Below are 11714 nucleotides of genomic sequence, written 5' to 3'. Positions count from 1 at the left end.
CAAAGCCCGAGGCCTAAGAAATCAATTAGACCTCGTGGAAGACTTGGTCGATGCGAAGGCAAAATTGACCACCCCAAATCGACACAACCAAGTAGACCTCATTTAGGACCTGACCTTGAAGGATGTACTGTTGAAGCTCCCGAGCCTAAACAATCAAGTAGACCTTGTGGAGGACTTATTTGAGGTGAAGGCAAAAATTGATCACCCTAAAAACCGACATAGTCAAGTAGACCTCATCGAAGACTCGACCCTAGAGGAGGTAAGATCGAAATGTTCAGGCCTAAGCAATATAGACCTCCTGGAGGACTTAGTCTAGGCAATGGGAAAATTGACCACCCTCACGCTAATATAGTTGAGCAAACTTTATTGAGAACTCGAGATCAAGTAGAACTTGTCAAGGAATTGGACGAGGCAGAGGCAAAATTGACCACCCTCAAATGGATATAACCGAGTAAACCTCATTGAGGACTTAATCCCAGAGGAGGTAAGGTCGAAGCTTTTTACTCCTAAGTGATCAAGTACACCTCATGAAAGACTTGGTCCAAACAAAGGCAAAATCGACCACCCATGAATAAGTCTAAAACATGAGAAGAAATCCCCTAGCCTAGTGCCGATGAGATCGAGTCCTGACCGTCAACCATAACCTTAGGTTTGCAGGTCCAAGAGGGCTGACCCAAGCCCCGGATTGCGGTTGTCGACTCGAGAAAAGTTCTGTGGAGGTCGAAACGACCCCAACTAGGGTTGAGGAGAACGAACCGACCACCCAAGCCCTTGAGCCGAGGCGAAGACAAGCAAAACCGAGCATAAGAGAATATAGATAGACAAGTTGAATGCTCAAGTAGGTGGAGGAGACCTCAGAGGCAAAAGTTTGGGCTAGAAGCGCACACAAGGAAGTTTGGAGCGCCTCAAGCAGTTTAAATGGCCGAAAGTTTTTTTTTTCCCTCCTATTTTCTTCTTCTTCTTTATTATTCTGGCATGGCTAAAGCAAGTGGTGGTGAATAGGAAAAAAAAAAAACTATGTTCCTCTCTCTCATAAAATTATTCTTAACTTAACAATGTCTTTGCTCCTAGCGAAACACTAAATTCGTCGGAATTGATTTTATCTCCAATTGATTTATTTCCAATATTTTTTTTTATAAATCATCACCATGTAGAGAGGTTTAAGTTTTTATTCCAAGAAAAACGTTTTTGTTAAAGGAGAAGTTACAGATTAAAAGAAGGAAAGTGAGAAGAAATTAGTAGAAAATTAATTTCAATGTCTACAGTACATCAGAAAGGGCATAAATAAATCATTATTATTTTTTAAAAACAGACTCAAACTTCTAAAACAAAATTAAAAAAAAAAACTTGGAGGCACAAAAATAATAAAGAAATGAATGATAATATTATTAATGAGGAGACTTGATTTTTTTTACCAAATTTACTAAACCAAATTATGGTTTTACAAACAAAAAAATTAATTTTACTAACCAGATTTTATTTGAAAAAACAAAAAGAAAATACATATTTAAACAAAATACCTTTTTTAGTTTTTTTTATAAAGCACAAATGAATAAAAAAAAATGTTTGTCATAAAATTTCCACGAAAATTCTAGAAAGAAAATTAAAGAATCGCAAGTTACTTGATGCATAGAAAAATGAACAATATGCAACCATTACCCAACCGCAATTGCCAATTTGAGCCTAGCTCTTAAGTGTCTCGCCAACTAAAAGACTATGTGATCGAACCTCCACATATTATTGTACTGAACAAAAATAGAAAACATAATCACAATTATAAATAAAAAAAAAATAAGGGAAATTATACTAAAGGGTATAAAATAAATATGTATTTATAAAAATATCATTATTTTTTTCTTTTTCAAAAATATCACAAATGTGAGTTTTAGTTGGTTTCATGTGATTGTATAAATTTACAAATATCATTTTTCTAAAAGTTTAAACCCATATTCTTTTTGTACTATTTTCGTAATTTTATCTTTTCAAATTGAGGTCGCATGTATAACCGACAATAATTTCTCTAAACGAACCCAATATGATTAAAGTGGATTTTCCAAATTATCCATGGGCTAACCATATGCCATGGGTCATATGCCAAGTACATATTTAACATGGACTATCCATGAGTCATGGCCCATGGGCCCTAACTTATTGTACTAGGATTTCCTTGTGGAACTTTCACTATAACATTTTTTTTTTTGAAACACACTATAACAATTGTTACCTTCCATATCAGTTGGTAGTTTGTAAATAATGACGGTTTAGACTATAATGTCAATTTTCAAAAGATGGATCTGTAATGTTAGTTAGAGATACGATGTCAATTGACAGACGAAATTGATTATCCAAAAAAAATTAGAAGGTTTGGGATACGATGTCGGTTGACAAGCGACATTGAATGTCAAAAAAATAAATAAATAATGAAAAGGTGTACGCTATGATGTCGGTTTGGAGAAAAAACAAAAACAAAAAAGCACGACCCCTTAATTTGAAAAACATCGTACTTTAATGTCAGTCCATAATCGACATTAAATATGGAAATAAGATGTCAATCGAAATGCAACCTCAAAAATTGAAAAATAAAAAAATAAAGAAATGCGTCCAGACTCGAAACGACGTCGTTTCGAAAATGAATCCAAACAACATTGTTTGCTTTAAGGCGACAACACACGTGTGTGAGGACATTAAACAATGTCGTTTCAGGTGAGGTTAAAGCGCACGTCATGTTTAATTGAAACAATGTCGTTGTCGCAACGTCATCGAGATGCACAACGGCAGACGTCATCCCTTAAAGGGTCTCTTTCGAGATAAGGGTTTGGAGTTGCCACCAATTATCTACGAGGTGTGATTGGTCACCGATTTAAAAATCACTTGGTCTGCGAAAAACAAAGTTTTGGTTCGGGAATCGATTAATCGTAAGAAAGTTCGAAAACGGTTAGCAAATTTTGTCAGAAATGATCTATTATATTATTTGGTCCAAAATAAAATATTTTTGTGTTTTTATTTAAATGTCTCATATTTTATCAATTCATACTTTATTATAAAATATCAACTAATAATTATGAGTGACACAAATACCATTAAAAATTTTATAATCTCGAACATATTAGAAGGTTCCAATTTCTATTATTGGAGTTTTTGAAATAATTATTTAGTAAAAATATTAATAAATAAAAAATAATTGTTATTTTAAGGCACACAAGAGTTTGAACCTATATCATGGATATTAACACCAAAACCCTTGCCACCGTCCAAACACTCTAGGACCTAGACTTAATTTATTTAAAACAAAAAATCTTTTTATTTATTTTTTAAAACAATATTTTAGAAATAGAATCCTACTTTCTTTAAAACTTTTTATTTCTCTTTCTAAAAACTTTACTTTAAAAATAATTTATTTTTTTTCAAAAGACTAATTTAAAACAAACTCAATTTAAAATTCACCTTTCAGTTAAAAAAAGAATTGATTTTTTTTAAATAGATTTTATTTACTACAATATTTGATTTACCACTCTCAAAACTAAATTAGTTAAAAGCTTATTTGGTAAGATTTCATTTTATATATTTTTTAAAATAAAAAGACTTATTTTTACTTTTTGCTAAATTCGTTTTAATAAGTTAAAAAAGATGGTAGATTTGAAAACTCTCTTTGATTAATCAAATTTTCACATTTTTTATTTACCTTCAAATTTAAAACAAATTTTTATTTATTTTGAAATTTTTTTAAAAAAAGAAAACTCAATTTTGATTTTTAAAACAAAATAAATTTTTTAAAACAAAATTATTTTATTTATTTTCCTTTAGGTAACAAAAATATTTTCAAAAAACTATTTTCCTCTTCTTTTTAAAAGAAATTATTTAGACAAACTTTACTGTGAAACAAAATCCTTTAATTTAAAAAAAAAACTTTCATTTACTTTATTTAAAAAAAAAGAAAGAAAAAAAATACTCTCTTTATATTTTTTTGAATAAATTTTACTGCAAAATCTTTATTTAAATTTCAAAACTTATTTAAAATTTGCTTTCTTAAAAGAAAAAAAAATTCTTTTCTGAAAAACACACGATAAGGAAAAAAATGTACGTGCGATACATTATTTGCACAGAAGTTCTGTACACCGGGTTCGTGGACGTGTTGTTGCACGAAAGGATCGATAGAAGGTCATTGGAAGTTGCTACCGTTGCTAGTTAGTCTCATTCACGCTGTCGACCCGCTGCTGCTGCCGGAGTTTGTAGTTGTTGGGTGTCGTGGGTAGTTTTTTAGGGGATGATAAAGATGAAAGAAGAAAAGATGGACAAAAAAGAAGAGATGGAGGAAGAAGATGGAGTTGGGTTAATGCGTGAGGGAGGAAAAAAAAGTTTTATTCAAAAACTTTTTTCCCATTTTTACATTTACCTTCTTCTTTTCTTCCCTACTCTATAGGTGTGTCTGTCTTGTGTGTTCTCCCCCTCTTAAACATGCATAAACTCAACAATAAGAAAGTGATGAGTCAAATGAAGACTAGAAAAAAGTAAGAAAAGAAACCCATATGGGTTTTTTACGAGGAAAAGATCAAACATAATAAATGAAGACAAAATTTTTTTAATTTAAAACAATTTCTTTTTTTTTAATAAAATCTTTTCATTTTCTTATTAATCTTTTTTAATAAAATCCAACTTTTTTAATTTAAATAAAATATTACCCTAAAAACAATAATAAAGTAAACTCTCTCTCTTTTTTTTATCGAAAATATTTAAAAATAAAAATAATAACAAAACTAAGCCGGACCAAATACGGTATCTACAGCTTGTTCCCCTTTGTGTATTCTTGCAGAACTAAAAGGATAGATAAGACAAAAAAACAAAGTATTTGAGAGGTAGAAATTTATTCAAAGAAGACAAGATAGAGACAGACCCAACTTGACACTAGGCGAGATGAAAACATGCAAAAGGGTCTACACTAGACACAAGTCTCGACCTCAATCTTGGATCGGGTTTGATTTAACCGAAAGATAAAATGCAACGGACTTGGCTTTAACATAGGCTTCGACATGGATTTGAATTGGGTTCGATTTAACCAAAGATAAGATGGAACGGATCTTGCTTTAACATAGGCTTCGACCTTGATTTGGATTGGGTTCGATTTAACCGAAAGATAAAATGCAACGAACCTGACTTTAACAGAGGCTTAAACCTCTACTTAGATCGAGTTCCATTTAACCGAAAGATAAAATGCAACAAACTTGGCTCTAACACGGGCTTCAACATCGATTTGGATCGGGTTCGATTTAATCAAAACATAAAATGCAATGGACTAACTTTAACACAGGCTTCGACCTCGACTTGGATCAAGTTCGATTTAATCAAAAGGTAAAATGTAACGGACCTCGCTTTAACACTGGCTTCGACCTCGATTTGGATCGGATTTGATTTAACCGACCGAATAAAAAGCAACGGGCCTGACTTTTACACAGGTTTCGATCTCGATTTGGATTGGGTTCGATTTAATCGAAGATAAGATGGAGAAGACTTGGCTTCAACACAGGCTTCGACCGTGATCTTGAGTCGGGTTCGATTTAACCAAACGAACAAAAAGCAACGGACCTTGCTTTTACACAGGCTTCGACCTCGACCTGGATCAGGTTCGATTTAGCTGATAGATAAAATGCAACGGACCTGGCTTTAACACAGGCTTCGACCTAGATTTGGATCGGGTTCGATTTAACCAAAGATAAGATGGAGCGAACCTAGCTTCAACACGGGCTTCGACCTTAATCTTGGATCAGGTTCGATTTAACCGAATAAGAAAATGCAATGGACCTGGCTTTAACACAAGCTTCGACCTTGACTTCGATCGAGTTCGATTTAACCGAAGATAAAGTGCAACAGACCTAGCTTTAACATAGGTTTCGACCTCGACTTGGATCAGGTTAGATTTGATCGAGAGAGAAAATAGAACGGATCTGGTTTTAACACAAGCTTCGACCTCAACTTAGATCGCGTTCGATTTAACCAAAGATAAAATGCAATGGACGTAGCTTTAACACAGGCTTCGACCTCGACTTGGATCAAGTTAGATTTGACCAAAAGAGAAAATACAACGAACCTGGATTTAACACAGGCTTCGACCTCGACTTGGATAGGGTTTGATTTAAATGAAAAAGAAAATACAACGATTCTAGCTTTAACACAGGCTTCGACCACAACTTGGATCGAGTTCGATTTAATTGAAATAGAAAATGTGATTACGCTTGTTTACATGCGTAAAAAGAAGGTTTTAGATGCTGTTTTTACTATGTTTCAGCTTTGTTTCGGATTTTTCTCGGTCGTTTGAGTTCCAATTCGTGCAAATTCATATATTATGGTTTGTGGTTGGCTTATATTGTATTTATGACATTTTAGGACCATTTGGGAGTGGAAATTAATCAAAAGAAGCAAAAAGACGAAAAAAACATCATGGGAGGCGTCAGGCGCCTGCGTGCCTGCAGAAAAACAGTTTTTCTTCCAACTTTGCCCTTAATGAAACGCGTCTTCCAATGCGTTTTGGTGGTTCCAACCGATGCATACGTGTAGAAGAAGTGTTCCACTATCAGTTTTAGCACGATTTGGTCAGTCAAAAGAGTTGGAAATGGGTGATTCACTATCGTTTTAGGACCTACCTAACCAATTCTGCACAGCTATAAATTCCAGCAACTTCTCCACCAAAATCATCAAGGCTTGCTTCCTTCTCTTGATCATTTTTAGTGTTTCTTTGTTGCTTTCTAAGTACTTTTGAGTTGCTTTCATTAGTTGCTTTTGGTTTTTAAATCTCGAGTACTTTACATTCCTTTATTGAGCTTTGTTTTGTTTCCATTTGTATTTAGTTATTTTCTACTTATTCAAATATATAAAAATCTAGCACTTTGCTTATCTTCCCTTTGCCTTTACTTTATTTTTAGTTAAGAGAGTTGTATTTTTGGAGGAAACAGCACGTGACAGTCCCCCTTGCTTGAAAGAGAAGGGCGAAGCTCTCAATCCCGATAAAAACTCTCCGTTAGTTAACTTTTGTTTTTCACACATGCATTCCACATTCAACCATTTTACTTGCTGTATTTTCTTCAATATGTCTTTCTAAATTCCCGTCTCTAGCCCGGTTATGGATAGTTAGCCTTTTATGTCTAAAAAGGGTTGCTAAGAAGTAGTGTTTTTGCTTTCCATTCATTGCTCAACATGTTTTCCCAAAAAGTTAGGATTTAGAGAAGGCCACTGTAAGTCTTAACAAGTCAATACTGAAAAGGTTGCTTATTTGCATTGTTGAGTGGTTAAACCGAGGAGAGGAGCGCCTTAGACATAAGGGTTCCGCTTAAGTAGCCTAGACATAGAACCTTAACCCGAGGTTGCGACTATTTCCATCCTAAAACTAAGATATATCTCATAATAGACATATTAGGGAATGTCTTAGGACTTTGAACTTGTTTAGACATAAGTCAAGTGAGAAGCGTAGTCGTTGGTTTCTAAAGTAAAATGCATATTGTCCTTAGCATGTCCTTGATTCTTTGTTGGCTAAATTGAAGTAATTCGGGCTAGGTTTTATCATTATAAGTCCAAATCACAAATCCAAAACCATTATTTGTGACCACTTCCCATTTTACAAGAATCACTCATTCCAACATTCACTATTCTTTAAAACTTTAGAGTTTGGAAATTGTTTAGAAGTCCTTGAGGATCAATACTTGGATACTCCATCCATTTTATATTACTCTGACAGGTGTGCGCTTGCATCTATATAATTGTTACCACGCTTAGTGCGTGCGTTCAGCAAACCATCGGTCAAAATGCAACGGGCTTGGCTTTACACAGGCTTCGACCTCGACTTGGATCGGGTTCGATTTAACCGAAAAGGTTACGTTTGATCTAAAAAATGACTAACCTTGCGAACGACTCGGACGGAAGGATGACCTAAAGGATGAGCTGAAACGTGCTGAGTAGGAGACTTACAAGAGAAAACACTCTGACGCCCAAGTTAGGAAGAATCCGAGCTGTATTCAAGAGAAAATACAGTGTTCGCGTACCTGGGATAGAGGCAAATGGTTTCAATATATAGGTAAGGTCTCCAATAGGATTCCCGACAAGGCTTCAACGGCTTTTTAACGTAAGTGTGAATCACGGCGTGCTCTCATGGAGTTTGTCGGAATATGTGGCTGAGCAAGACACATCTAGGTTGGTTCGACCAAAGAATTGGAACGGAACTAAAGGAGATCTTGGTCGGCTTGGTCATAAGGGGTGTCAACTCGGTAGATAGTCGAAATACTGAGGTGATAAAACTTGGCTTCACAGACTTAATGCCACGCGTGTTTTTCCCTTCCAATAAGAATGTGCCACGTATGAGGTAAAAACCACCTCCGAGAGATTAAAATAAAATTTCCAGAGAATGCTGAAGTTATTTGATTTATTAGGAAGTTCTTTGACCTGAGTGTAACCTAAAAATCCTCCTAAACTTTCCTAAATGCATGAGATGCGCATTAGATGCATGATGATAAGACTAACGAAAACTACGTGTCATGTAAATGCGAACTTTCAATGGTAGTATGCAGTCGTTATCGTAAATGATGTTTACAAGAATTGATAGGTGCATCTACAAATGTGCACTCCTCCAATGTCATGAATGACAAATGATGCTCACTTTTATTTTTCATTTATTTTTTTATCACTTGAAGAATGATAACTCATTGACAATGTGTGACAGCATATGATCTGAGTTTTATTTAGCTTAACCAATGAATTTGACCCTCAATGCATGATGTAATAATGTATATACTTACTGAAGCTAGATGGATGCAATATGTATGTATGATACTCATTTTTGTTTTGGCTCAAACAATAGAATCGACTATGAATGCACAATTCATATTTATGCATGATATCCATATTTACTTTGACACAACTAATGAATGTAACTCCGAATGCATAGCACATATGCTAGCGCTAGATGAATGTGTGATATTCATATTTTCAATATCTAACCATGATATGAAAACGATTTATTTTTTAAAGAATATATATGCAAGTGATGTGAATGCATGATTTGTGAAAATATGGTTGAGAGAACAAAACATTTTTCCATATTTAGTAAAGATATTGTCCTTTGTCTACTCTCACCCTTCTTATTAAGCAGATATTTAACAAACAATCAAATGAAAAAAAAAATAATGTCGATATTGGAGGAAACCTGTCAACTCTTTTTCTTTTTCTTTTTCTTTTCCTTTTGCTTGTCTTTTTTATTTTTTATTTTTTATATTTTAATGAATGTCTTCACTTGATAAGAGATATACACCACCAAGGTAATTTCTCAATCATATTAGATTTGGTGGGAGATTCTTTTTTATATGTATCTCATGTGCTAGTTTAGAGAACTATCAAAAGTAATTCATAGCATTGTACATCTAGCTTGATTAAACTACTTCATAAACTCAACCTTGTAACTGATAAGAAGGTCGGATACAAGAAAACGAATTTGACATTAGGAACAATAGAGGATGGAAATCGTGATTTTGCAATAAAGCTTAACAATGAATAAAAGTCGGTGGACTTCCAAAGAAAGTGAAAATAAACGTACATGGATATTTTTGTCAAACCTCTTGAACAATAAGAGACTGGAGATTTATTATTATTATTATTATTTTATTTTTATTTTTATTTTTGAAGCTTTGGTAAGAGATTATGATCAATTGAATAGAAGAGTAAAAAAAATGTTCCAATTTCTTTAGATAAGTAACCTTGAAAACGATTGAGTGCAGGGGAGGTGTTAGCACCCTACGATACCCAATTGAAAACGATTACCAAATTTTGTCAAAAATTATCTTATTTTATTATTTGGTCCAAAAGAAAATATTTTTGTGTTTTTATTTAAATGTCTCATATTTTATCAATTCATACTTTATTATAAAATGTGAACTAATAATTACGAGCGGCACAAAAGCCATTAGAATTTTTTATCACCTCGAAAATATTGGAAGGTTCCAATTTCCGTCATTGGAGTTTTTGAACTAATAATTATTTAGTAAAAAAAATGATAAATAAAAAATCATTCGTGGTTTAAGGCACACAAGGCTTGAACCTAGATCATGGATGTTAACACTTACCACGTGCCAACACCTTAGGATGTAAACGTAATTTATTTAAAAAAACATAATTTTTTATTTATTTTCTAAAACCTTATTTTAAAAACAAAATTTTACTTTCTTTAAAACTTTTTATTTGCCTTTCTAAAAACTTTACTTTAAAAAGATTTTTCTTTTAAGACTAAACTTCGTTAATTTAAAAGAAACTCAATTTAAAATTCACCTTTATCTAAAAAGACTTTGATTTTTTTTAAATAGATTTCATTTACCACAATATTTGATTTACCACTCTCAATTAAACTAATATAAGTTAAAAGCTTATTTTGAAAGATTTCATTATATATATATTTTTTAATTAAAAGACTTTATCTTTTACTCTTTGCCAAATTCGTTTTAATAAGTTTAAAACGATGGAAAATTTGAAAACTCTCCTTTAACACTTTAATTAATCAAATTTTCACATTAAATAAAAAAAAAAGCTCGTCTTTTTATTTACCTTCAAATTTAAATAAATTTTTATTTATTTTACAATTTTTTTTAAAGAAAACTCATTTTGATTTTTAAAACATATTTATTTTCAATATCTTTTACTCTTCTTTTAAAAGAAATTATTTAGAAAAACTTTACTTTTGAAACAAAATTCTTTATTAAAAAAAAACTTTCATATACTTTATTAAAAAAAAATACTATCTTTCTTTTTTTTAATAAATTTTACTACAAAATTTTTATTTAAATTTCAAAACTTATTTTAGATTTACTTTCTTAAAAAGAAAAAGAAAAAAAATCTTTTATGAAAAACGCACGATAAGAAAAAAAAAGGTATAATGCGATACTTTATTTGCACAGAAGTTCTTTACGCTGGGTTCGTGGACGTGTTGTTGCAGGAAAGGATCGACAGAAGGTCGCCGGAAGTTGCTGTCGCCGCTGGTCTCATTCATAATGCCAGCCTGTTGCTACTACCGGAGTTTGTGGTTGTTGGGTGTCGTGGGTGGTTTTTGGGAGGAATATAAAGGTGAAAGAAGAAAAAAAATTAAGGAAGAAGAAAAGTTGGAGGAAGAAGATGGATTTTGGTTTATGTACGAGAGAAAGAAAAAAAGTTTTATTCAAAAACTTCTTTCCCTTTTTACATTTACCTTCTTCTTTTCTTCCTCACTCTTTGTACGTGTGTATCTATTTTGTGTTTTTCCTTTCTGTGCGTTCTTCCCCTCTTAAATATGTATAAACTCAACAGTAACAAATGGGTGAGTCAAATGAAGATTAGAGAAAAGTAAGGAAAGAAAGCCATGTTTTACAAGGAAAAAATCAAACAGAATAAATAAAGAAAAAACAGTATCTTTTTTTTATTTAAAACAATTTTTTTTAATAAAAGATTTTCATTTTCTTATAAATCCCTTTAAATAAAATCCAACTTTTTTTAATTTAAATAAAACTTTACCTTAAAAGCAATAATAAAGTAATAGAAAAAATACATTTTTGGTCCCTGAGATTTGGAGTAGGTGTTTATTTGATCCCTGAAGTTTCAAAAAACGAGTATTTTTTGTCCCTCAAGTTTGAGAAATGGTTCTAAATGGTCCATAAGTTAGTTTGACTGTTAATGGACTAATGTTAGATGACCTGTTCAGTTAAATTGATGATTTT

The sequence above is a fragment of the Momordica charantia genome (genome assembly GCF_013281855.1).
Source record: "Momordica charantia cultivar OHB3-1 chromosome 5 unlocalized genomic scaffold, Mcharantia_2.0 BLBB01000005.1, whole genome shotgun sequence".
Classification (NCBI taxonomy): domain Eukaryota; kingdom Viridiplantae; phylum Streptophyta; class Magnoliopsida; order Cucurbitales; family Cucurbitaceae; genus Momordica; species Momordica charantia.
This window is presented reverse-complemented; position numbering follows the sequence as displayed.